The sequence below is a fragment of the Frieseomelitta varia genome, unplaced genomic scaffold (assembly GCF_011392965.1).
Source record: "Frieseomelitta varia isolate USP_RPSP 00005682 unplaced genomic scaffold, Fvar_1.2 scaffold_976, whole genome shotgun sequence".
NCBI classification, from domain to species: Eukaryota; Metazoa; Arthropoda; class Insecta; order Hymenoptera; family Apidae; genus Frieseomelitta; species Frieseomelitta varia.
Window position 1 is genome coordinate 1,009,797 of NW_025110785.1, and position 24,946 is coordinate 1,034,742.

The 24,946-nt window shown below is 35.4% G+C and overlaps 2 long non-coding RNA genes across 2 annotated transcripts; one reads left to right on the forward strand and one right to left on the reverse strand.

Moving 5' to 3' along the window:
• Positions 1 to 311: 311 nt before the first annotated feature.
• Positions 312 to 513, reverse strand: LOC122538263. Its single transcript, XR_006308818.1, has 2 exons — positions 437 to 513; positions 312 to 348 (listed from the first exon to the last, which is right to left on the reverse strand). It is a non-coding gene; the product is annotated as an uncharacterized LOC122538263 (long non-coding RNA).
• Positions 514 to 754: 241 nt separating this feature from the next.
• LOC122538262 lies at positions 755 to 24,375 on the forward strand. The gene is made up of 4 exons (XR_006308817.1): positions 755 to 1,039; positions 19,502 to 19,704; positions 22,542 to 24,323; positions 24,361 to 24,375. It is a non-coding gene; the product is annotated as an uncharacterized LOC122538262 (long non-coding RNA).
• The last annotated feature ends 571 nt before the right edge of the window (positions 24,376 to 24,946 follow it).

The window sequence follows — 24,946 nt, forward strand, 5'->3', positions numbered from 1 at the left end:
TTTTATTTAATCATTTAAAAGTGATGATTTCAAATTGTTTTTTAGATGTTATCTGTAACAATACCTTGCTAGATATTTTATTTCTAACAATGCGATTCAACAAAGGCTATCTGAAAAGCAGCTTCATTACTATTCTTTAAAACGATCCTATCTCGAAGACAAAGCGACGGTTGTTTACAATGTTAATATTTGGCAAAGATAAGCCAAATCGTTGTAACCTCCTCTTGACAATGCAAAATATGAGCAACTAGTGCGTGAAACATCATTACCATCGTAACTTAGTCTACGAGCCTGAAGAAGATATCGAGGGAAAAGAAACCTTCAAATTCTCTTTAAATTTCCAAGTGACTGTGGATACGAAGAATTGAAACATCACAACACAAATTTGGCGGGAAACGTAAACTGTGATGGCGCAATGCGCGCGGCGTTTTAATACCTGTTGCATTGTAGTTCGATAACTATAGATCGAATCGATACATAAGACTGCTGAAGGGCGCCACCATCGGCGTTAGAAAATTTGAAAATAGTACGGTTATTTTCGCGGCTGGTGCACCACGTTCCAGTGCATTCGGTGTTTCTCGGAGTGATTTCGCGGTCAGACGGTGTTCAGAAATTTAATGCACTGAATTTTCCGGGACACTAAAAGTTCTAAATAAAGCTTAATGGTCGCGGTAGTTCTTGGAAATGTAGCATAGCTTCGGTATTACTGGATAACGAGTATTAGTGTACAGAGTAGGACGCCCGGGAGAAGCTGATTGGCAGATTGCGTTTTATAAACGGCTGGAATAGTCTCGGTCAATCAAGATCGGCAATTTTCAAATTTTACCGGCGAGTGGCAGTTCCAGTGGGAATTGCTTGCTGCAACGCTGAAAGGGTCCCCGGACGATCTCATCGCTTCGCCAATTTCGCAGAAAGTGTCGCGTTACAGCTAATGTTGAAGCGTTGTGACGATAAATCATTTCGAAGAATCTATTATCAAAGAACGTGCATTTCTTCGCTCTCGGAGGGAATTCAACGATTCTCCCGCTTCGTTTCAAAGGTACGAAATACTTACTTTGCTATGTTATTCTTTTTTCTGTTGGAAGTCAATTTCCTTCGTAATCTAGTGCGCGATGCGATTGAATCGTACATCTGGAAAATAATGGCGGCTAATTAAATAATGACGGTTATGGTCTACGTGTTCCATATTGAGTTTTAGGTTAAGTTTCAGTTTATTTTATTTATCATCGCATATTTGTAATCTTGTGTTCCAATGCGAATTCAGTATACCCTTAAATATCTTTTCACGCGAGTGATATATCTCTCGAAACGAATATTTCGCAGCAAAAATATTTTGTTCATTAATGAACTCTGATGAATTTTAATTTTGTTGAAATTTAATGAACTTTAAATTTTTCAAGAGAAAACCGATGTAATTGACCAAAACGATGTAATTGAGTAAGTGGTAGCCAATTTAAACGTAAAAATTCGAATGATTTACGCTTGAATTTTAAAGGCCCATAAAAGATCGATCGATCGTGCCTCACTTAAACTTCCTCGCAGTCATTCGAACATTCTACCACGATGTCCTCTAAGATTCCAGCTCATTACCCTCTGAGGATAAGATCAAACTCGTATCCCATAAATCGAAAGTCCTTGGGCAACAACTCCCCTGCAAATTATCTCTGGTGCTCACGATCGTTAATTTAATTTTGCTGATCGTTTCGTTCAATGACGACGAAAAATGCCTTCTTGTAATTTACTCCCACTAGTGTAGTGATTTATTCTCTTGCGAGAATTGCCAATATACATATGTTGAGTCATACTTATCCCAATAATAATTGTGTTGAGTTCAAACTGATGAACAATTGTTTCGTAGAAACAAAATTTATTTATTTACATGTAATCACGTTGTATCTCAAAATTAATAAATTAATATATGTAACGTAACATTCTTGTATGAATCAAAATAATTATATATTAATGTTTTTCTTGTGTATTTTGTGTTCTTACGTATTTTGTGCTCTTGGGAATTGTCTACGAACAATGTCTTTCAGCCTGGACTAATTGTAAAATTGCAATTGCATAAGCATTTTTCCATCGTTCTCCAATTTCCCCTTTCTTTCGCTTTTCAATTCGAAATATCTTGGCTTCGACAAACAGTCATGAATCATCTGCGTCTCGTACGCTCAACAGACCTATTAAATCACTCCTGGATTCCAAATACGGCGCATATTTCTAATCGCACGCACCTGAAACAATAACTCCTCTTGCAGGAGGTACCAGCAGATAGTTGTTTTTCTTTTTTTTTTTTTTCCTCGACGGCGCATCGGCCTTGCATACGATTGCTTTGCCCTTAATTCTAAAATAACAGTGGCTGCCGCTCCAGGCAGGAAGATGGCTCGGTCGATCTGTTTTTTTATCGTCGGCCTTAAAGTGGCTGCCTACTATCTCGTTTAAACCTTATTTTCTGTTCCCCGGCACCGACGTAGACGGTAAACCATTTCTAGGTCGTTCGCACAAGTTCCAGCGCGCCTTTTTCACGCGTAATATCAGCCAGTTCTCACGCCTTGCTGCCGTCTGTCGTTTATCTTGCAAAACATCAACGACTCGTGGCCAACCCACCGTCGTGTTCTCTCCTATCGTGTTCTTTTTCTTGTATTTTTTTCTCTTTCTTTCTGTCCTCTGTTAGTGTGGCCACAACCACAGTGGAGGTTGTAGTGCCGCGCCATAACGCGGGCTATACTACTGAAACTTTGACCCTCGCGCAACGGAATGGGCCGTTTGAGGAAGTATTCTAGTTTGAAATGCGTGTTTTTTTTTAACGTTGTTAGGGAATTTTTTGCAAAGAAACTAGAATACCTTTTTGCAGTCAAATTGACAAGGTTTATTTGTATGTATTTCAACGATGTTTTAAAATTTTTTTGGGACAAAAATAAGTTAAAATTAGTGGCACTGCAATACTCTCAAACGTGGTCGCTTTTAAAAAAAGTCGTCTCACGGTGTCCATGATACCAGCCCTTCTGCTTGTCAGAAATGAGAAAACGTGAATGTTCCTTAATTAGTATTAGTTTGGCTATAGCAGGTACCAAAACAAAAGAAAAAAGTCGGTAATTAAAAAAGTGGCGATACTTTGAAGTTTGGTCATCGATTTTTGCACGTTTTTGTTAAACTTCGAAAGCCTAAGAAAATATAAGAAATAAAATTTTTTGGTTGATTCTGGTAGGGGCTATAGTCACACATGTACTAAATGTGTACTTAAAATTTCGAGTCAATTGGTCAAGTAGATTTTGAGATATCAAGGACATCGTTCTGAAGAACATAGTTTCCAGAAAAATAGCTTTAAAATTTAGTATTGCGGTAACAATGACGTCTGGTCGTCGCGTCTTTCAAATAACCATAATTTCGTTAATTTTAGGAGTTCACATGTACAGAGATTTATTTTTGAAACTATGTCCTTTAAGAATATGCAAGAAAAAACAATCAATTTTTTTCAAAATTTCACATTAGAATACCCCTTTAATGGCGGAGAATGATCTTTCGCAATTTAGAGAAAGAAAACGTTTAGGTTAATGAATCGTGTCGGGGAGATTTCTTTTTTGAATGTTAATGGATTTGTGGTTGTAGAGATAATAAGGCTTTACGGTTATTTATTGCCCTATGTATGTACGTTATTGTGTCGGCAATCTTGTTTGAAAAATCAAGGCTTTCTTACGTTCTCGCCATTTATTCTAATTATCCATAATATTTCAATTTGTCAATTGATAAATTACAAGTTACGTGTTACGGAGACAGAAGTTTCTGGAAAATTGGAAGATGCAAATACAAAGTTGTATAAAGTATTATGCGTGGTTGATAAAAAGAATTTCTCTTCAAGTTATGTCTTCTTTCGTTCTCGTTTTCATTTCATTCGTCGCAGAATCTGCAAGCGAAGCGTTGCTTTTTCGCGATAACGATCACCGATAAGTTAACAAGAATTCAGAGTACGTTCTTGAGAAATAATATACCCAAATGTGGCTGTTCCTTCTTGTTGGATTTCCATTTGAATTACACGTTATCTAGATGTAACTGAGAGCTAATTTAGTCATGCCCCAGAGACGTAATCTAATGTAATTCTATTTGGTTCGAACGTAACTCGGTTCAATTACATGTAATCTAAATCTGATTTATCTCGTACAAATTCAAACGTAATTCCTAATCCGTTACTGTCTAATTGATACTGCTCGTAATTAAACACAGTCGCAGCCATCCCGTAAACACTTGTCACGATCAGTTAGATAATTAGCGCAAATAGCTGCAAGTTGTTTAAGTGAATTTTCACTGTAGTTAGACAATTAGCGCAAATAGCTGCAAGTTGTTTAAGTGAATTTTCACTGTAGTAACAACAAGAGAATCCTCCTCAAAATTACTGATATTTAGTTTTATCTTTACGTTCATATATTTCTAAGGATGCAAGGTACGTTAAAAGAGTAGAAATGAGAACGTGGAAGAATATTCTGCTAGGAGAAAATGTCTTTATTTTGTAGGGGCCATAATATCAGGCAATTATTTAAATTACATCGAAAATTAAAATTATTTATATAATTTTGCTCGAGTATTTTTGAAGACGTATAAATTCCAGAGGGCAAATTGTTGTCCTTTGGAAGAAAATAAATTTCTCGAAGGTCCTTTCATTCGCAAGCTGGCAAAAGAAGGAAGGTCCATTAATGTAACTTCGTTCGACTTAACGCGCGTTGACCGTTTCGGGGAGGAAAGTTTCAATTTTATCCAATTTAGAACCTCATTGCCCCCAATTTTCAAAAATATCAATGGTAGTTCAGCCGTATAAATCCAGTTATATTTCTCACTTTGTTCCCACGCTCTCGTGTTTCTCCGAGAAGCTTCTCGATTCAACGGCTGCGCAGTTTGCAAACTCTTTTTGCAATCGCCGTGACGAGTAAATTCTGTTTCTTCGAAGGGGGAACCTTTTCACAAGAAAGTTACGCTACTTTCAGCGACTCTGTCTCTTTCTCTGACTGATACGCGAAAAGGAAGAGACGTTTTTCTTCCAGCGGACCGAAAGAGCATCGCTTAATTCAGCCAGTTTACTTGAAATCAAGTCGATCGATACCACTTTGCCAATGTAAACCTGGTTTTCATTATACGATTTCGAGACAGGCTCGTACTCGATGATACAATTTGCCGTTGATGCTGATTCCGCCAAATTGTTCGAACCGAATTTCAGACGGTGCCCGATCAAATGGACTGTCGTTGGTTGAATTTAATTATTTGAATCTTTGAACGAGAAATCGCTGGTAACGGCGAAGAATCAGTGGACTCCTACATTATGCGAGGGCCACATGTGGACGCTTTGGATATTTTCGTAACTTCACGAGTTGGTCGATTTAGTTCAGCAAAAACTCGATGTTTTCATCGTCTCGTGGCAATTTGATCAAACTTCTACTATACAGAAACTACTAGTTACCAGAAAAGTTTTTCGATATTTGAAACGAGATGAATATTACGCTTTCGAGATTACACGAATCGAACCAATGTCATCGAGCATGCCACGATGTACATGTAACTACTTCGAATCAAGTAACTGGAAAAATTCGAACGCGAGGTTTTTACAGTTCATCGCGTTGCTCCGCACGACAGACCGTTCTCGTATCTAATACATCAGCTTATAATAAAAACGGACCGGTGGCCGCTCGTAAAATTCCGGTCGATTCCAGTCGTTCGATTTACGATTTCCAATCGGTCGTATCGCGTTGTCGAGAGATATTGTTGAATCAATAAGGCCAAGTCAGCCAGCCAGCTGTTCACTATGGGAGGAAATCTCCAGCTCCTTTTTAAAGAAAACGACCCTTTCGTTTTACGTACAACCAGTCTCGAACGAATTCTTCTTTTACGAGACGGTAATTTGAGAATTTATGTCGTTTCAAATCGGCGAAAATCGTGGTTGACTCGCTCGATAGCACATTGCACCGATTCTGACGTCGAATTTTCGTCGATGTAAAATACATATTCAAATACACGTGCGGAAGTCATGGAATCACTTCATCGATGAAATTCATTTTATCGCCCTTCGCGTGTTATTTCATCGTTACGTGATTAACGTATTCGCGGCGGCGTGCTTGCGCAATTTGCATCATTTATGCGGATATTTTATGTGTATTTGCTGGTGGGCTTTTTTTTTTATGGGATCTGCGGTGGGTGCGGCATTCTTGTTAAAATAAATTTGGTAGTAAAGCACAGATTCATGTAGTCCTTTTTTCTTTCAAACAAGAGGCAGAAGCCTAGGGGCAGAAAATGATCAAGTATCAAATATCTATACCTGCTATAAAATTATATAAAGTTATATTTTTGCGCATCACGTGAATTTTCGTAATCTTAAGTTTCTCGTAAATACATAGAAATCAAAATATGTACAAAAAAAATATATATATATATATATATACATGTATGTACACATATTATATATGTATGTATACATAAATACACAAAAATTCATCTATTTATAATATTCTACAATAAGTAGTTTTCATTTGTTTTTTTCTTTTTTTTTTTTTTTTTTTGAAACAAAAAACCTTAGGACACACTTCAATGACATTTCTTGTAAAAACAGAAATAAAAAGGTAACAGAAGAAGGGGCGAAACTGAACAGATAAACCGTCTGTGTGAAACCATTCTACCACGTTTATTCCTCGAGTTAAGCCCTAGAATTACATCTGCATTTAGCGGTACACGCATCCCCTGTGGACTGTATTAACATAACAATTAATTTTAATTAACAATCACCTGTTAAACTTCGCAACAGAGCCGTTCTGCATCACCAGTCCGCCGGGACAGCAAACTGGACATTAATCTTTCAGTCTTTATCGGAGCACAGTGTAACAGAATATCATAATTCGGATACCAAATTACATCAATTAGTTTAATTATCTATCTTGATTCGTTTGGAGCTCTTGGCAATATATAGATTAGTAGTCGTTTGACACTGATTTAGATTCGGTCGACTTATCAGCGCCACCAAGTGCTTCGATCACGCGGCAAAATTTATTTTGCAAGATTCATTACCTTAAATTGCTTGTTACTCATTATCATTGTTTACTGTTTTTTTTTTTATAAAAGAGGACACTGCAATTAGAGGAACGTTTTTATATAAAATAGCACGACTGACGACGAGGAGACATTTTACTTTAACCATTTAATCAGAAAAGGAACATTTTTATATCAGCGCCACTAAATGCTTCGATCACGCGGCAAAATTTATTTTGCAAGATTTATTACCTTAAATTGTTTGTTACTCATTATCATTTATTGTTTTTTTTTTTTTTTTTTTTATAAAAGAGGGCACTGCAGTTAGAGGAACGTTTTCATATAAAATAGTACGATTGACGACGAGGAGACATTTTACTTTAACCATTTAACCAGAAAAGGGACATTTTTACATCAGAGCCACCAAAGTGCTTCGATCACGCGGCAAAATTTATTTTGCAAGATTTATTACCTTAAATTGCTTGTTACTCATTATCATTGTTTACTGTTTTTTTTTTTATAAAAGAGGACACTGCAGTTAGAGGAACGTTTTTATATAAAATAGCACGACTGACGACGAGGAGACATTTTACTTTAACCATTTAACCAGAAAAGGGACATTTTTATATCAGCGCCACCAAATGCTTCGATCACGCGGCAAAATTTATTTTGCAAGATTTATTACCTTAAATTGCTTGTTACTCATTATCATTTATTGTTTTCTTTTTTTTTTTTTATAAAAGAGGACACTGCAGTTAGAGGAACGTTTTTATATAAAATAGCACGACTGACGACATTTTACTTTAACCATTTAACCATTTAAAAGAGACATTTTTAAATACGGACAAAAGCGGAAAACAGCATTAGAATTCGTCCCAAAAATTTAGCAAAGAAAGAAAAGAAAAAAAAAATAAACAATTTATAACACGTATATGTAGTCATAAGAAATGAGATTGAACCAAATGTTTCGATGGAAATAGAGTCGTTGGATGTGCGTGGATGTATTCGTTTGTTTGTAAAAACGGCATGAAGTACACATCCGGTGCGATATATCGGATCGTCTCTGATGGTTGCAACCTCGTATTTCAAGGACTACGAAACACGTACTGCTGTTAATGGAGCGGACAAAAATTCTCGAGGCCGGCGTGATAAATTTAAAAACAGATAAATTTTTAAACAGAAACTTTAGGTTCTCACGTTTTCGGTAAACTTTTCGTCGTTTAACGACTGATCAACGACGACTGCGACGACCTTTATGAATTTATGGCAATTTTTGGAGCCACAAACCGAATGCACGTCACGTGCAAAAACACCTAATCTTTCGTACCTTGAAAATTTGAAAAATTATGTGCGAAAATCCTTTTATCCATATGAATAGATTTGCATGTGAAGAGAGATTCCATTTCTTTAATCGCTTTCATTCGTAAAGATAGAAACTTTGCTTGACAATTTTGTGATCTGACGATCGAGTAATCAAGATGTTCCGATTATTTTTACATTCGACCGGTTCAGAGAGGAAATGATACAGAGATCAAAGGCAGTATTAAAGCCCGATGGAAAATAGTACGAAAGAAAATAGACGTTTGACAGTATGCCCGCATGAATATTTACAAAATCGTTTATTACCATATGCAAAGGTTTACGATCGTATGAAGCAATGAAAATTGTAATATACGAGGTTTAAAAAAAAAAAAAAAAAAAACAAGATATCGCGCGAGGGCGTTAAAATACCAGCAGGTGTAACAATAGCAACGCGATGTGAATTTGTTGGACCGACCGACTGGTTAACGAGATCGCTTGCCATCATGAATGTAATTTCACTCCATTTTTTTTCTTATTTTTTTTATTTTTTTATTTTTTTATTTTTTTTTTTACGAACGTCGAAACATCGAGCATTTGTAATACACACGATTTCGATAATCCCATTTCCCTCGTAAACACGATATTGATCGAACCTGGAACAAATCCGATCGATACCTTGGACATTTTGTCATACTTGAGTAATAAAATATATCAATGATACATCGCTGTATGCATATGGCAATAAATCGTGTCACATCGTGCTTGATACACTCCTAAAGCTATAACAAATGCTGTCTGTTTCAAAAGTGGGGAAAACTAAACTTGTACTTTGTACGAGAAATCTGTCAAGTGTCGTGATCGTCGATAACGAATAATAATAATAAAAGTAAATTAAATATAATAATAATAAATAATAATAATAATAATAAAAGTAAATTAAATAATAATATTAGACAGTAATAAAAATTGTCGACAGTAGCCAATCATCGTCAAACGAAAAATAAAAAAAACAAAAGAAAGTCATCTTTTCACGAGTATAAATGGTTAAATAATACTCGTGGAGAGTGTGATTAAAAACGAACAACATCGACAAAATAAAAATATGCGGAACAGATATTTGACGAACAATCAGGAAACGTAGAGAGATTCCCTAACAGAGTGCAATAACAGAAAGAGAGAAAGGGAAGAAATGAAGAGATTAAACGAATTCAATTACGTTAAAGCTGAGGGTGTTCACCCTCGGAGTTAGGCGTGTCTGCTAATAGCACATTCGACTAGAAGTTAATTGGCCGGTGTAATCCACTGATTAAGAGAAAACGGTATTATTTACTTGGCAGAAGTTGGAGCGAGAATCGTGCAAACACTCGCCTGGCGTTCGTTTTATTAATTTCCATTAATTCTCTTTTAAAGTTCGCACTGGGAAAGCTAGTGTCTAATTTTCTTTGCGTTTATCCAGTTGGATCCTTTTAGATGATTATTCCCGTTCACTTTGGCGCGATTGAAACTCGCCGAGCGAGCAGCCGAAACACTGAGTTCGTTTGGAAGACAGTAACAGATAAACTGGAGATACAAATTGGAGTATGATCGGTCCGAACTGCTTTTATTCCGCGTTTACTTTCATATTATATTGTGTTATATTGTGTATTTAGATAATTCGGCGAGTCAAAGAGGAGGAAATTGGAAAAATTAAAGTGGTTTTCGTTTGTTGAGTGTTTCTTCAATTTTTCAGAATTTTGCTGGCTAAAATTTTCAAAAAAAATTACTTAAATGCTTTACATTTAATTTTACACTTTTGCACTTTTTACTAGTGATCGAATAAAATTGAATTAAATCATAGATACGAAATTTATCTAATTTAACTTTAGTTTAAAGTTTTGTTCGAAACATGTAACAACGCGAGCCACATGTTTCACGGATATTGATAATAATTTTTCTCGATAACAAATTTCTTTTTTCTCTCTTTCTTGTATTTTTTTTTATTTCGTCTTTTATTAATGATTCCTGCATAGAATCTTACGTAGTTTTGCAGATTAAAAGTTGCCTCGAATTGTTCTCGGAAGTTTCGACGATTTGATCCTAAACTTAACCTAAATTCGAATCTTATTTATTTTTATCCAACGAAGTCCCAGTTTCCTTGAGGAAACGTCGAAAATTATTTGACTAAGCTTTATAAACGTGCTTGAATAATTTACCATTGTTTATGGAAGGTGTAATCCTCTTAAAACTAAATTCGGGAAGCCAGCAGTTAGTATTCTGGTTTCCGAACAAATCTTCAGCCGGTACTATGATCATTCCGAGCTTTTGTTTCGAGCATTGTTAAAATTTCTAGTCACCTCGGAATTGATACTTCACGTAAATGAATTTTTTTTCAATTCCGCGGAGTTTTCGCGATGAAAAATCCGACTGAAGATGTCGATGTTAACAATTAAAAAACAAGAAATTGTATTTATTTTGACATGTCAGAGATTTTAAACAATCCTCAAAATACACGTGTCTGACGATGAATCGTGTTTCATGGAATCGAATGAAATTAAACGAGTCGTGATTTTAATCATTAGCCATTAATCAAATGTTTAAGATCAATTATTCAAATATTGATTCTAAAGATCCAAGATTGTTTGATCAACAAATAATTATTCTTCTCGACGTGTTAAGAAATTACGATTTTAATTAAAATCGGATGCTATAATTGCAGACGTGATCGACACAAAAGAAATTGAAACTGACCAATCCTGTAAATAATCAGATACGTATCTTTTGATAGAATTTTCACGAGGATCCCTGTTTGAAGTGAAAACTCCGAAAAACACAAAGCTTCTGAGTGAATATCAGCTGAGACGTGCGCGATCTCGAATGCAATGGTGGATTTTTACCCCCTTTTATCGTCTTGAACTTTCGCTGTTTTGCACAAAACTGCTTTAAACATGCCATTAACGTCGATCTTGTCTTTCGTATGTTAAAAGAGGAACAAATATTCTAGAATAAAAGACAAAAATATGGCCTTGTGCAACGCTGTGTTACGATCTCTATTGCCTTGCAAATTTTTCACTGCCCGAGGACAAATTCCTTTATTTCACTAATGGCGTTTGAAAAAAGAATCGAAATTTTTTTTTTGAACGTGCTAATCCTTCTTTCTTTCAATCTTCCGTTTCTTTTTTTCTTTTTTGATGAAACGCATGCATGGGCCACTGTCAAAAAAAAAAAAAAAAGAAAAAAAACGAGAAAATTTTCATACAAAAATTTTTACTCGCTTTACTCGATATTAAAAATTCTTTCAGACAGGTTATTTATAGAGACAGCTTGCGCTTTCTTTTTTATCTGTATACGTATTATCAATATCAAGATACTTTTTTCAATAGATATCAAAGCCTCGTCTAATTATCAGTTGTATTCCGTGCTTTAATTACTTTATTACTGCGCATTTATCAGGTTTTATACATTCTCTGTATATTGAAATGCATGCGCATACATTTTCTTTCATCGCAATCAGCGACATTATAAATTCAACATTTCGAGTGGAGCTCCGTATCGTCATACGAAAAATAACGCGGTTATTATTCTACTTTATTACACGCGAAACGAATATCCTAATGATCCCCTGTGTTCACGATTTCGTGTAATTTAAATAGTTAGAAAAATAAGCACGTTGCAAGGGATAACGAAGAAAAATAATCCAGTCCGTTTTTTTCTATCGCCCAATCACGCCGTAACGAATAATCGATAACGATTCTTCTGCGTCCGCATAAAATTTCATTCCAAAGAAACTAACTTGATCATCTGCAATAAACGTTCGATCTATCAGCTTTTTAACGATCGATAAGAAATTCACACGGATGGAGGATCGTTGAGACGCGCAAACGATCCGACGTAATCCGTAGCTAAGCTCGTCGTTGCACTTTCGTAACAAACTCGTTAACGTTTATGTCGAAATTCATCGACGAAAGGAAGCACGCGCGACGTTCTCACGTGCGTGCGTACAGGGTGGAAAGAAAAGTTCAGAATTTTGTTCAGCTCATCATTGTTGTTCAGCTCATCACGATGGTAAAACTTCCCCGAGGGACCATAGATCGCGAACGTAGTCGTTCTCTTGAGATGAATGACAAAAAAGTTTCTTAATCATTTGTCACTGCGGACGCGTGCGTGCTAACAGCGACTGTATGATTCTGGAGGCGTATACGTCTATATCGTGTGATTTTCGTATTGAGTTGTACCAACATTTGATTTTGTCATAGTTGCAGCATTAGCGTGAGCCTAAATGATCAAATGATACAAATTACTGTTAACGTTATTCGAAATATAATTGTTATATAATATAGACACACGTTCAAAATCATAAAGTCGCTGTTAGCACGCACGTGTCCTCGATATTAAATGATTAAAAGAAATTTCTTTGCTATTTTTCAAGAGAACAATATATATAATAATATATAAAGAAAAAATATATATATATGTAAAAAATATATGATATATATAATATATATAAAAAATATATAATGTGTAAAGAGAAAAATATAATAATAATGTGTAAAGAGAAAAATATAATAATTATATAATAATAATATAATAATAATATAATAATAATATATAATATAAAAAATATATAATATATAAAGAGAAAAATGTATCTAATAATATATATAAATATATTATATAAAAATATATAAATATATAACATATATTATATAAATTAAATATATTATATATTTTAATATATTACATAAATATATATTATATATTATATAAAAATATATAATAGTATATATAAATTATATATAATATATAATAATATATAAAAAATAATAATATAATATATAAAATATGTAATACATAATAATATATAAAAAGAAAAATATATATAATATATAAATATATATATATATATAATATATAAAAAATATATTTGCAACCTAATAGCACTCTTGAAAGATATTATTTTCATCCTCCAGATAAAATATAAAACTTTTCCAAATATCCCAGTAACCTCGAAATTTAAGATCAAGATCAATTTTGCGGCAGGTCATTTACATACATCTCTATCAAATCGGAGATGTAGAATTCATCCGTCTTTTCTGTCCACCCTGTACACACGCATCTCCGTTGAAGTATCTCCGGAAATATATTCGGCAACTGTTTTCGCCGAAATATGGCGAGATGCTCTCGCTGTTTCGTTCAACGATTTCGTTCGCCGCCACCCCTCAAATTAATGAATTCTTCTCGAACTCGAGCTATCCCCCCTCTTTTCCCATCGGCTCCCGGTATTTACATCGACGACGAACACAGCACGAGAGGCAAATAAATCTGGAATTTATTAAATCTCCGTGCACGGTCGTGTTTACTCGCCGTGTAATAATTAACGGGACAAGGGCGGAAACTTTTCGAGCTGAAAAAATGTCGCGACGATCAAAAAAAATCGTGCATGTCCTGCGTGTGTGTTATGTGTGTGTGTGTGTGTATGTGCGTGGATATATTTGGAGCTGGTGATGAAAACAACGAAAAGTAAGAGTCCTCTTCAGCTGGCGAGGTAAAATGTTGTAACGAGAAGAGAGAGGGGAAAAAAAAAAAATTCGACGTCGACACAGACGGCATCAAGTGTTCGTTTCCTCGTTCATGGTAACGATCTTTTTAGCCACTCTGGCGAACGTTTGGAAAAAGCTGGCTCGTTAGACACCCGACGTTTTGTTAACGATATTCTCTGCTTGCTGTATCTTTTTTTTTTTTTCTTTGGATCCTTTTGAATTTGTTTCGACTCGAAAGGGAATTTCGAGGATTCTCCTCTGTAAGAAACTTTCTGAAGATTCAAACCCAGTCTTCGTTAATTTTCAATATTTTCTTTTTAATTTTCACGTTCTCCCCGGATCTCCACGCAAATTTCGAGGTAAAAAGAACACAATCCACGCAACGCGTCGAATGTACAAAATATTCAAGGCATAGTGTTTAATTTCACACTCGCTAAGTTCTTGTAAAAATGTGAAATATTTTCATGAATAATCACAATATTTCATTTCGTCGCTCGCTTTTTACTCCGTAGAAACGTAACGAATCGAAACGTAAAATACAAAGAATGCAAAAAATCACTTCAAATTACTGTGCTAATAAGAGAGTTCGAACTTCAACACACGACTAACTTCAAACTTGTGCTGATCGCCACTGATTCGATTATAATGTTACGTAAGACTGTATACGACTAGCTACAGCTTATATAAATAAAAGTGTGCTAAATGTGGCGATAATTGAACGTCGGTATTAAATGGACCTCGGTACAACGAGGCTGACACTAATTTCCGCATATAATATCGTAATGAATAAATTTTCCAACGGCAGACGTGGCGAAGTAATTACGTGGCTGCTATTCAGAGTATGCAATTAGGATGATTGACGAGAGGAATGTGGGAGAGGCGGTGAACGTGGAACGAGGGTGAAAAGAAATGCGTGAAAGGGCCGGGCGTGTAGATAAGAAGCGAAATTTTTATCTAAGTTTAATCTTTCGTTCTTCTTTCAAGTATGAAACCGCAATTTACACTACAGCGTTTTTAAACGCGAGTTACAAGTACGAATGAAAAAGTTTCTTCCTCGTTGTATGCACGGTTGTGCTGCGCGGCATTAGATTGCTATTTTTCTCGTGCTATCGAGTACACAAAAATGTTTCGTTTTTTTTTTCCACGCGAATGTTATTCGATTCGTTGGAAAAGTCTCGATAAAAAAAAAAAAAGTTCACGTTCATTTTTAGTTCGTTCTTTATATAAATTTCACCGAGAGAAACCTACTTTTTGCTCTCCCTTTTTATACGAGAGTATACGCGCGCTCTCTGTATATTTAGGAGATATGTATATTTGCGAATTCTTTTTTTTTTTTTTTTTTTTAAATCGTCGTCCCGATTCATCCTTTGTCGTTCATTCCGAGATTCATTTTGCAATATTTATATTGATAATAATATTGTTTAGTAATAATATATGCAACATTATTTTCAATAATTAGAAGAACATAGATTGAAAAGCAATTATTTTATTCGTCGAATTGTATTGGGTGGGTGAAAAATTATTTTCTACTAGAATAAATCCGTAATTTTCTTATTACGTATGTTTTAATTTTTTTCTCCTGTACAGATTAAGCTTGAAATTAATAAAATTAATTTTTCCTTACATTCTGATGTTTTATTAAAAGAAAGAAGGGAAGAAACTTTTGGCCCACCCTGTATGCTGTAAAAGACCATCTCGTTAAAAAAATAATCGATACGAGAATAATTTTACCGAATTATTAAAATCGTATAATATTGGCACAATCGGTGGTCTCTAATTTGAAAAACATCGATTCCAGCGTGCTTCGATTCGAGTTCGTAATACGAATTTTTATTAGAAAGTGATACGTTGATATCTCGTGAAGATATTTTCAGTGTTTTCCGGTTAAATTTCCTGAAAACGATACTTGCAATCGTTTGTGAAACATTTATATTTGTCTCTGAAAAGAACTTACATTTTGCGATCTTACTTGTTGCGCGAGAAGTAATTCTTTCTTTTTTTCAATTATCTTTTATACGCGCGTGCACACGTGCCTTTGTACGATTTTTATACGATTAAAACGAGAAATTGGATTCAGTTGTTTGAAAACACGGGGCACGCGAGTACGTGGAAACGTTTCAATGTTGTTTTTGCTCCTCTCCTTTATGGCTCTTTATATTTATAAAGTTAACGCGATATCCGCGATATTTCTACGTTCAGGCATTTTAATGAGAACCGAAGTGAACGAAACACAAAGAGATACTTCGCGGAACTTCTCTTCTTTTCATCTACCAGTCTCGCGGCTTATTTAATAAAAAATATCCGCCACGACGCAATAAAATGTATATATTCCTCGGCGAAACTCAAAACGAATTTGTCCATATTCCTTTTGGCAGTGCATTTAAAATTTGCAAAAGGCAGACTCGAGTTGTTTCCCGCGTATTAATTCGAATTTTTATCTCTAAAGGAAATAAATTTTCTGTAAAAAAAAAAAAAGAAAGACTTTTCAATTAAGAGATAGACGATAATCCCAATTTAACAAAAATTGAGCCGCAGAAACAGCACGAATCATCGTCAAACTCCAATAAACGCTCGCGCGTAATAGCTCAATTTTGTATTTGGAGTTTTATTTGCATTTGGGAATCCTTGTTTAATAAAAGTTCGCACGCGTAGCGGATCACACCGCGCGTCAGTTTGTTTGTTGGATTTCTGATCCGAAAGTGTTTGCAATTAAAAACAAACGATCGATTATATAAAAAAAAAAGAAAAAGAAAAAAAAATGTAGACAATCGTGGAAAATCGGAAGATGCAAAGATGCGTAAAATGTGCGGTGTAACATTGCGTAAAACCATAGTTAACAATGTACAAAATTTCTTTAAACTTAACACGTGTTCACGACAGTTTAAAAAATACATTTAAAATGCCTACGCAGCCTATTTTTTTGTCAGAGAAAATCATCAATTACAGAAAATCATCAAGTTATTTAGCGTTCCTTCGGAAACGAAAATTGATTTTCCAATGCGTAACATTGTCGCGACATCTTGTATCAAGATAAATGTAAAATTCAAAAAAATGTTAATTCGTGGAATGTGAAGAAGTGTTCAGACTCGAGGGAAGTTTTGGAAAATTTTACGTGGATTTTTTGTTATACAGAGTGTCCCAAATTTAGACGTCGAAACTACAAGGACTGACAGACTGAGAGAAACAGCCGAGATTTGCACGTTTCTGCATCATTTTGGTGAAAGAAAATCGCTAGGAAAGAAACAAAAAGAAAGTTTCCATTCTTTTGCTCATTTATTTGCGCACCTATTCGTGTTTTTTGTCTATTTTCTCATCCATTTTATCAGCTCATAACATTATCCATTGTCATCTGTTTAACGAGTACACTGTTCAGAATGCTGTTAACCATTCAGCATTAGATCGAACCACTCTGATTGCAACTAAACATTGTTCTGTACTGACATTTGATACACCAAACTATCGATTGCTCTCTCAATTGCTCTGTGGAGTTGTTGATTGGCATCGAACTTAACTCACTTTCCTTTTCCTCGAGCAAGGAAATTTTCTCCGAAATGGTGCAAAATCGAGCAAACCTCAAGAGGAGTTTCTTTTCCCTTCAATTTGATTTTCTAGTAGGAGGTGATATGAGAATGAATTATCAACAGTTTGAAGTTTCTGCATTTCTTTGAATGGGAAAATTTAACTTCCTTCGAGAATAAAACTTGAGATTCAATTTTTTTTCTTTCGTGGATGTCACGTTCTTTGAAAGTTTGTTTGGACCATGTTAATGGCCTTTTAAGGCTTCCTTCGTGTTATTCAAAAATTCACTTTTGTCACCACCATTGGTCCACACGTCCCTGTTATTCAAATTCCGGACACCCCGTACATATCGACGTGATTAGTACAAAACCGTCCGTAATTAAGAAAAAATTTGCAGAGACAAACAAGCTGCGGAAATAAATCACTGTCAGATTCAAGAAGACAGTGAGCGGTCCAATCGCGAATCGTTTCCGTTTTAAGCTCGGGCGTAAGAAATGAAATCCGCTGGGAAAGTGTTTCGTAGAAAGCCGCCTTCTTTTCTTACGAGAGGAAAGATGTTACACATTTATCGTAATCCCGTCGATTATTGTTTTTGCCCGTCTTAAAGAGGCATTAATCTAGTGATTTTTTGTCGAACCGTAGCGATGAATTACCGTGTGACAATTCAGAAGGAAAAAAAGAAACGAGATCAGAATCCTTTAACCAGTTGCGCTGGGCAACTGGTTCGCGGACCGTAACGAGTGACCGAACCGTATAAAATGAAATCGTCGCTTTCTTTCTTCTTTTCAACTCGTCGGTGTGATATCACTGGATAGAGATTATTAAGAAGTAATAAACTCATCATTCGTTTTGCCCGGGTTGCATTTAAATATACTCAAAACTGAGAAAATGTTGCAATTTTGGGACAAAAAGTTCTCGACGTGCGTGGCACGCCATTCCAGCGTAAGAGGTTAAGAAAAAAAAAAAAAAGGATTGAAACTGGAATTTTTCAATCATCGTAGTATTTTGTATAACAGTTAGAACGAAAGTGCAAGTGAAAACGACTCGAAAATGAAAATAACAGCGGGAATAATGTTGTTTGCTGTTTGGAAGACTTTTTCGCGCGATAATTTTGCTTTTCTGCTCGAATCTCATTTTCTCAACTTTTTCGAAGTTTCAGACTTCGAACGAGTCTTCAGAAAATGAGTTCACAGTTCATAGAGTCAGCATAAGCAGTTTTGTCACTTTTTTGAGAAAAACATGTACAAAAATGGCTCGTGAAATTGAGAAAACTTTCGTCGCGTGTATTTCGCATCACACGTTCCGAAATTTAATTATTACTGCAATAGTAGTAACAAAATTGTCACTGTTACAGTCAAAATTACTAAATAAGTCTCACAGAGTGAGAATAAGCAATTTTGTCATTTTTTTAATCATTTTCTACGAAGAACACATACAAAAATGGCACTGCAATAGTAGTAATAAAATTGTCACTGTTACAGTCAAAATTACTNAAATCAGTCTCACAGAGTGAGAATAAGCAATTTTGTCATTTTTTTATCATTTTCTACGAAGAACACATACAAAAATGGCACTGCAATAGTAGTAATAAAATTGTCACTGTTACAGTCGAAATTATTAAATCAGTCTCACAGAATGAGAATAAGCAGTTTTGTCATTTTTTTAAAATCATTTTTTACGAAAAACACATGCAAAAATGGCTCACGAAAGTGAGAAACTATCGTGTCCGCGTATGTCTCAACATCTCGCACGCTTCGAAATTTAACGACCACTGTAATGGTGGTAATTAAATTGTTATTGTTACAGTCAGTTCTACGCGGGCAGCGTTGTTACAATCAATTCCGTACGCGCCGATGAAATCTCTCGCCGGCTAATCGAATTGGAATCCGCGTTTCACATCAAAGCAAGCTTAGCGCGACGTGAACAGCGCGGAGACTCGCATAATTTATATCGTGATACATGTCGTGTTTCGCAACGTTTCGTCAACGTTTTGGCAATTCGAGAACGATGATTTCCAACGGGACGCGTCCGCTTCTGGCAGAACGAAATGTGAATATCTTGAAATGAGCTCGAATCGAAAGGTTCTGAACGAGGCGAAAGAACAAAGGTCGAACCGCCCGCCACATGTTCGATAATCGATTCTGATGCAGATGTTCTTATTTCAGATGTGAACGAAATCTCGGGTGGTCAATAACGCGTGAGAAAGAAGCAGCAGAAATACTGAGAGGGAAGGAAATGGAGGGAGTATCGTCGGCAAAGAGGACCATCGGCAGATGGACATGAATAAGCTGCTCTGGAAGACACGATATATATTGTACATATATAGGAACCGCAAGTGTCCAGACACTTGGTGAAATTTGATCGAGAAGTGAGTGGTTTTTTATTTATAATATATAATATATAAATTATATATATAATACATATAATATATAACATTTTATATTTTTATATATTTTTATATTTTAATTTAATAATATATATCTTTATAAAATAAAATATATATTATTTTATTTTATATTTTTATATGTTTAAATTTTAGTTATAAAGATATAAACATATATCTTTATAAAATAAGATATATACTATCTTATTTTATATTTTAATATATACAAAATATATGAATTTTATATTTTTATATATATAAAATATATGAATTTTATATTTTTATATATTCTATATTTTAATTATAAAGTTAAATATAATATATATCTTTATAAAATAAGATATATATTATCCTTTTTTATATTTTAATATATATAAAATATATAAATTTTATATTTTTATATATTTTATATTTTAATTATAAAGATATAATATATATATTTATAAAATAAAATATACATTATCTTATTTTATATTTTTATCTTATTATATATTTTATATTTTAATTATTAAGATATAACATATATCTTTATAAAATAAGATATACATTATCTTATTTTATATTTCAATATATACAAAATATATTTATATAAATTTTTATTTATAGTTTTTTTTATAGTTATTTTCTTGTACTAGTAAGCTGAAAATTCTGATTATTTCGCGCGTTTTACACATTAGAACTGTCAAAGTGGTCGAAACGACTAATTTGTAATTTTTTCTTTTTTTGTTTCGAAAATTTTATGTATTTTCAACTCTTTGCCTTCAACATTTTTTGTGCCATCTACCTGTGCAATTTATTTATTTTACGAATTAATATTTTGTAATTTTGTTGATTATATTTTTCTGACGTGTGACCTAGTTTCAAGCAATCATCAAGTAATAATATTAGATAGAAGTTAATGATACATAATTTCAATCTGCTGAAAAATTTCCCTCGCCATTTTATGAACTTTCGTAAGAGGCAAGAAGAAGATTAATTTGTGCGAATTGTTCTGAATTACTCGAATAATAATTCGATCAATTTCTTCTTTTGGAATTTTGTCACAGTATTAGGGGTACACATAAGTAACGTCGTATTTTGAATCTTATTTTACTTAAGAGTTAATGCAGTTTTAATCTATAATATAATTTAACAATATGTATGTATTTATGTTCGTTATAATTATCAGCAATTGTAAAGAATTTTATAATTTTAGCTGTCAGCTAAGTGTGCTGACAATCGAGTGTAAAAGGTTAGAGAAAATTTTGAGAAACGTAAGCTGGAAGCTTGTGTAATTTATCGTTGTACTACAAAGCTTCTCCATTTTTCTTCTTTCTTCTTTTATTTCAATGTTTCTGATGGAAATTTTACGCCTTTTTGGTCGTCGATAGTTCTAACGTTGAGTTAAAAAAAAATTCGATCGCGCGTGACACGCAGAAAATGTACGAAATATCGGAAACACGCGAACTGTAAACTACATTTTAACGCGTATTTATAAATTATAAAGAAATTCTTGTTCAACTCAATTCATCGTGGAAAAATCACGAACTCTGCACGAAACTCTGCAGTCTGGCGTAAATCCGCGTTTAGAATGTTTTGAAAATTCATTGACGAGTCGAAGCTAGCCCCCCCCTCCCCCCCCCCCAAAAAATTGAATCGAATTGAATTCGAGAAACACAGCGGCAAGAAACGAACGACCACTTCCAAGAGATCTCCTCCGGCATTATTTTTCAAGTATAGAACGAACGAGGTTAGAGGAGTGAAGGCTAAACGTACACGCGTGCGAGCAAAAACAGAGGAAGAAGAAGAGTAAAGGGTATGTGAAAAAGGAATATAAATAGAAGCGCATAAAACAGCGTGGTACGAGACAGAGAAGACGCGCCGGTATGGGAAAACGATATCGATAAAGGGAATACGAAAAACAAGGGAGTTAAATGCATATGAAACGCGACTATAGACGCTGGGAATGGGGAGTATCGTGGAAGGAACACTCGAGGTGTGGAAACTTTCGTCTCTTTCGTTTTTGAATATCTCGCAGGTAAACAGGCTGCAGACGTTTATGCAAAATCACGTTCTGACGGATACGATTAAAGAAACGAGATCTCAGCTGTGATTTGTTCCCTTTGTTAGATATCCTTTGAGAAATACACGAGAAACACTCTGACCGCGAGCGAGGGTTTTACATAATTTTGCATACTGTGCGCGTTCTGCGTTTACTTCAGCTTGAAAGTTCAAGGTGTATACAGTATACGCTGTTCTCAAGAGCGGTTTCTCGTCTCTTTCACTTTGCAGTTACTCTCGATCTACTCGCAAAGAGAAAAATCATGTTAATGCCGGTTCTGAAATTCCGTAAACATCCCGGTGAGGCTTTGAAACAGGTGGTTTTCTAGGATAATGTTAGAATAGAACGATTGAAGTTTTTCCAAGGTATATACCTCGGTGAAAACGAAGCTCGTTTCCCACTCAATTCTCCAAGCTTTTAACGCCAGGTGCAGTTCCACGAAATTATCTGTCGAAACATTTCCGCGGTAGTTTGCATCATCGCGCACCGTGAAATTTCGAAACATCAGGATCAAGCAAAGTGCTATAAGTATAATCAGCTAGACTACCATTGTCTCAGTAAGGTGTTTCATGTTTCGAATCAAAGTTTCATCGGTCGAAAGAAACTGAAAGAAACAGCGTTGATCATATTTTACAACAAAATTCCGTGTGTTAACGTCACGCCCATTTCGCAGGAAGAAAAATTCTGTAAAAGCTGATCCCCGTCAGCAATTAAACCGATCGATCGCCACGGCGAAACGTCGAAACGAATGCTAACGAAAGTGACCTAAATGAATTCACAGGCAAACCACCTGGAGAGGAGAGCCACCCATCCAAGGAGGACGCCAAGAAAGAAGATTGACGAAGGAAAGAAAGGATCGGAGCGAGCAGGTGAAACAAGTTACGTCGCGAAGCTTATGGTGGTAGAGTGAGTTGAACGCGAGCAGAGGATAGATAAGGACGCGTCGAACGAGCGGCGCGGCTGAGGAGAAGAGAGAGGATAATGGTGGCGCATGCTCCTCCTCGTTGGGCACGTATCGTAGAGCAGCAGGCAGTTGTTGCCCTCGTCGGCTCCAGGTACACGCGAAAATCCATATCGACGCGGTGCACCGTCCCCAACGGCCGTTGACAGACTCCGCGGGCGACTCGGACACCCCGGCGATCAACGGCGAGCGTCGCGACGCAGCTTCCTCGAGATCTACGCGCCGCTACATACCATATCACCGAGCCTCGAGCCACGTGCCTCCGCCAGTCGCGTGTTACTGCTCAAACAGACCGCCGCCGAATCAACTTTCAAACCGCTTCTCGCGGTTCTCCCCTGTTCTCCCTTGTTCTTCTCCTCCACGCCGCGAATCTTACCGCCGGGATTTTCTTACACGTTACACGTTACGAGTGTGGCCTCGTCGTTTGGAACTAGCGAGTGGTGATGGCGAGAAACGAAGTTTGAAAAGAGAAGAACGGTTGACAGGTAGGGGTAGGAATTTTGAGAAGGGAGCAAGTGTTGTTTAGGATGATAAAAAGAAAGATTGGTTGATTGGAAGGGAAAAGTGATTATTGGGGACGATCGAAGGGTTAACAGGTAGGAATAAGAATTTTGAGGAAAAAAGCAAGTGTTGTTTAGTAACGATGAAAAACGAACTGGTTAGGTGGAAGAAGGAAGTGATTATTGGGGACGATTGAAGATAGAAATAGGGAGTTTGAGAAGAGAACAAGTGTTATTTAGGATGTTAAAGAGAAAGATTGGCTGATTGGAAGAAAGAAGTGATTATTGGAGACGATTGAAGGTAGAAATAGAAATTTTGAAAAGAGAACGAGTGATAAAAAAAGAACTGGTTGGAAGAAGGAAGTGATTATTGAAGGATTGATAGGTAAAAAGAGAAATTTTGAGAAGAGAACAAGCGTTATTTAGGATGATAGAAAGTAATTGATTAATTGGAAGAAGGAAGTGATCATTGGGGACGATTGAAGTTAGAAACAGGAAAAAGAACAAGTGTTATTTAGGATGTTAAAGAGAAAGATTGGCTGATTGGAAGAAGGAAGTGATTATTGGAGACGATTGAAGGTAGGAATAAGAATTTTGAGAAGAGAACGAGTGATAAAAAAAGAACTGGTTGGAAGAAGGAAGTGATTATTGAAGGATTGATAGGTAAAAAGAGAAATTTTGAAAAGAGAACAAACGTTATTTAGGATGATAAAAAGAAATTGATTGATTGGAAGAAGGAAGTGATTATTAGGAACGATTGAAGGTAAAAGTAGGAATTTTTTTGAAAGGAGAACAAGTGTTATTTAGGAAGATTGGAAGAAGAAAGTGATTATTGAAGGTAAGAATAGAAATTTTTAGAAGAGAACAAGCGTTATTTAGAAGTGATAAAAAGAAATTGGTCGAAGAAAGGAAATGATTATTGGAGACGGTTGAGGGTTGGAACAGGAATTTCAAGAAGAGAACAAGTGTTACTTAGGATGATAAAGAGGACGATTTTGAATATAATACGAATTTTAAGGGTGTCGTTTATCCCAAGGAAATTCATCATTTTAAGTAAAAAAATTGTCAAAAGGGAGAAAGAGATGATTGTTTAGAAAAAGGAGTTGATGACTAGGAACAAGCAAAGTATGAATATCGAGGGTGTTTGTACGAAAGGAATTCACTTCGAAACGAAGAGAAGAAGTGGTAATTAATAATTGATTGATTTGTTTATGTTGCTGGAATAGCTACGAGTTTCTAAAACATTATTTGTTCACAAAAATGCTCATAAAAATGAAGTCGCGATTGTGAATAAAAAGAAGATACGGTTGGACCGTACACGTAAACAATCGTAAGTTTAGGAGAACGTCATTTATTCAAAAGAAATTCAACACCTCGAGGAAGAAAGTGCCAATTAGAAAGAATTGGAACAGAAGGCGTTAACTGGAGAACAAATAGACAGGAATTCCGAGAGCCTGTCCCGGTGAAGTTCGTCCTTCGAAGTAAAAGGAAAGAATTGTTAATTAGTTGAATCTTGTTAGTCGAAACTAAGTAAGCACGCGTTCCAAAGATATCATTTACCCAATGAAATAAACGAAGAAAGAGCGCGACACTAAAGAGGTCGATCAGAAAAAGCTCGGACATTTCCAGATTGAAACGGGAGAGGGAAGTAACTTTGAGCAGCATTTCTAAACCGTAGACAGAGAGTCGGTGAGAAAGGCCAGAGGTAGCATATGGATGAAGAAA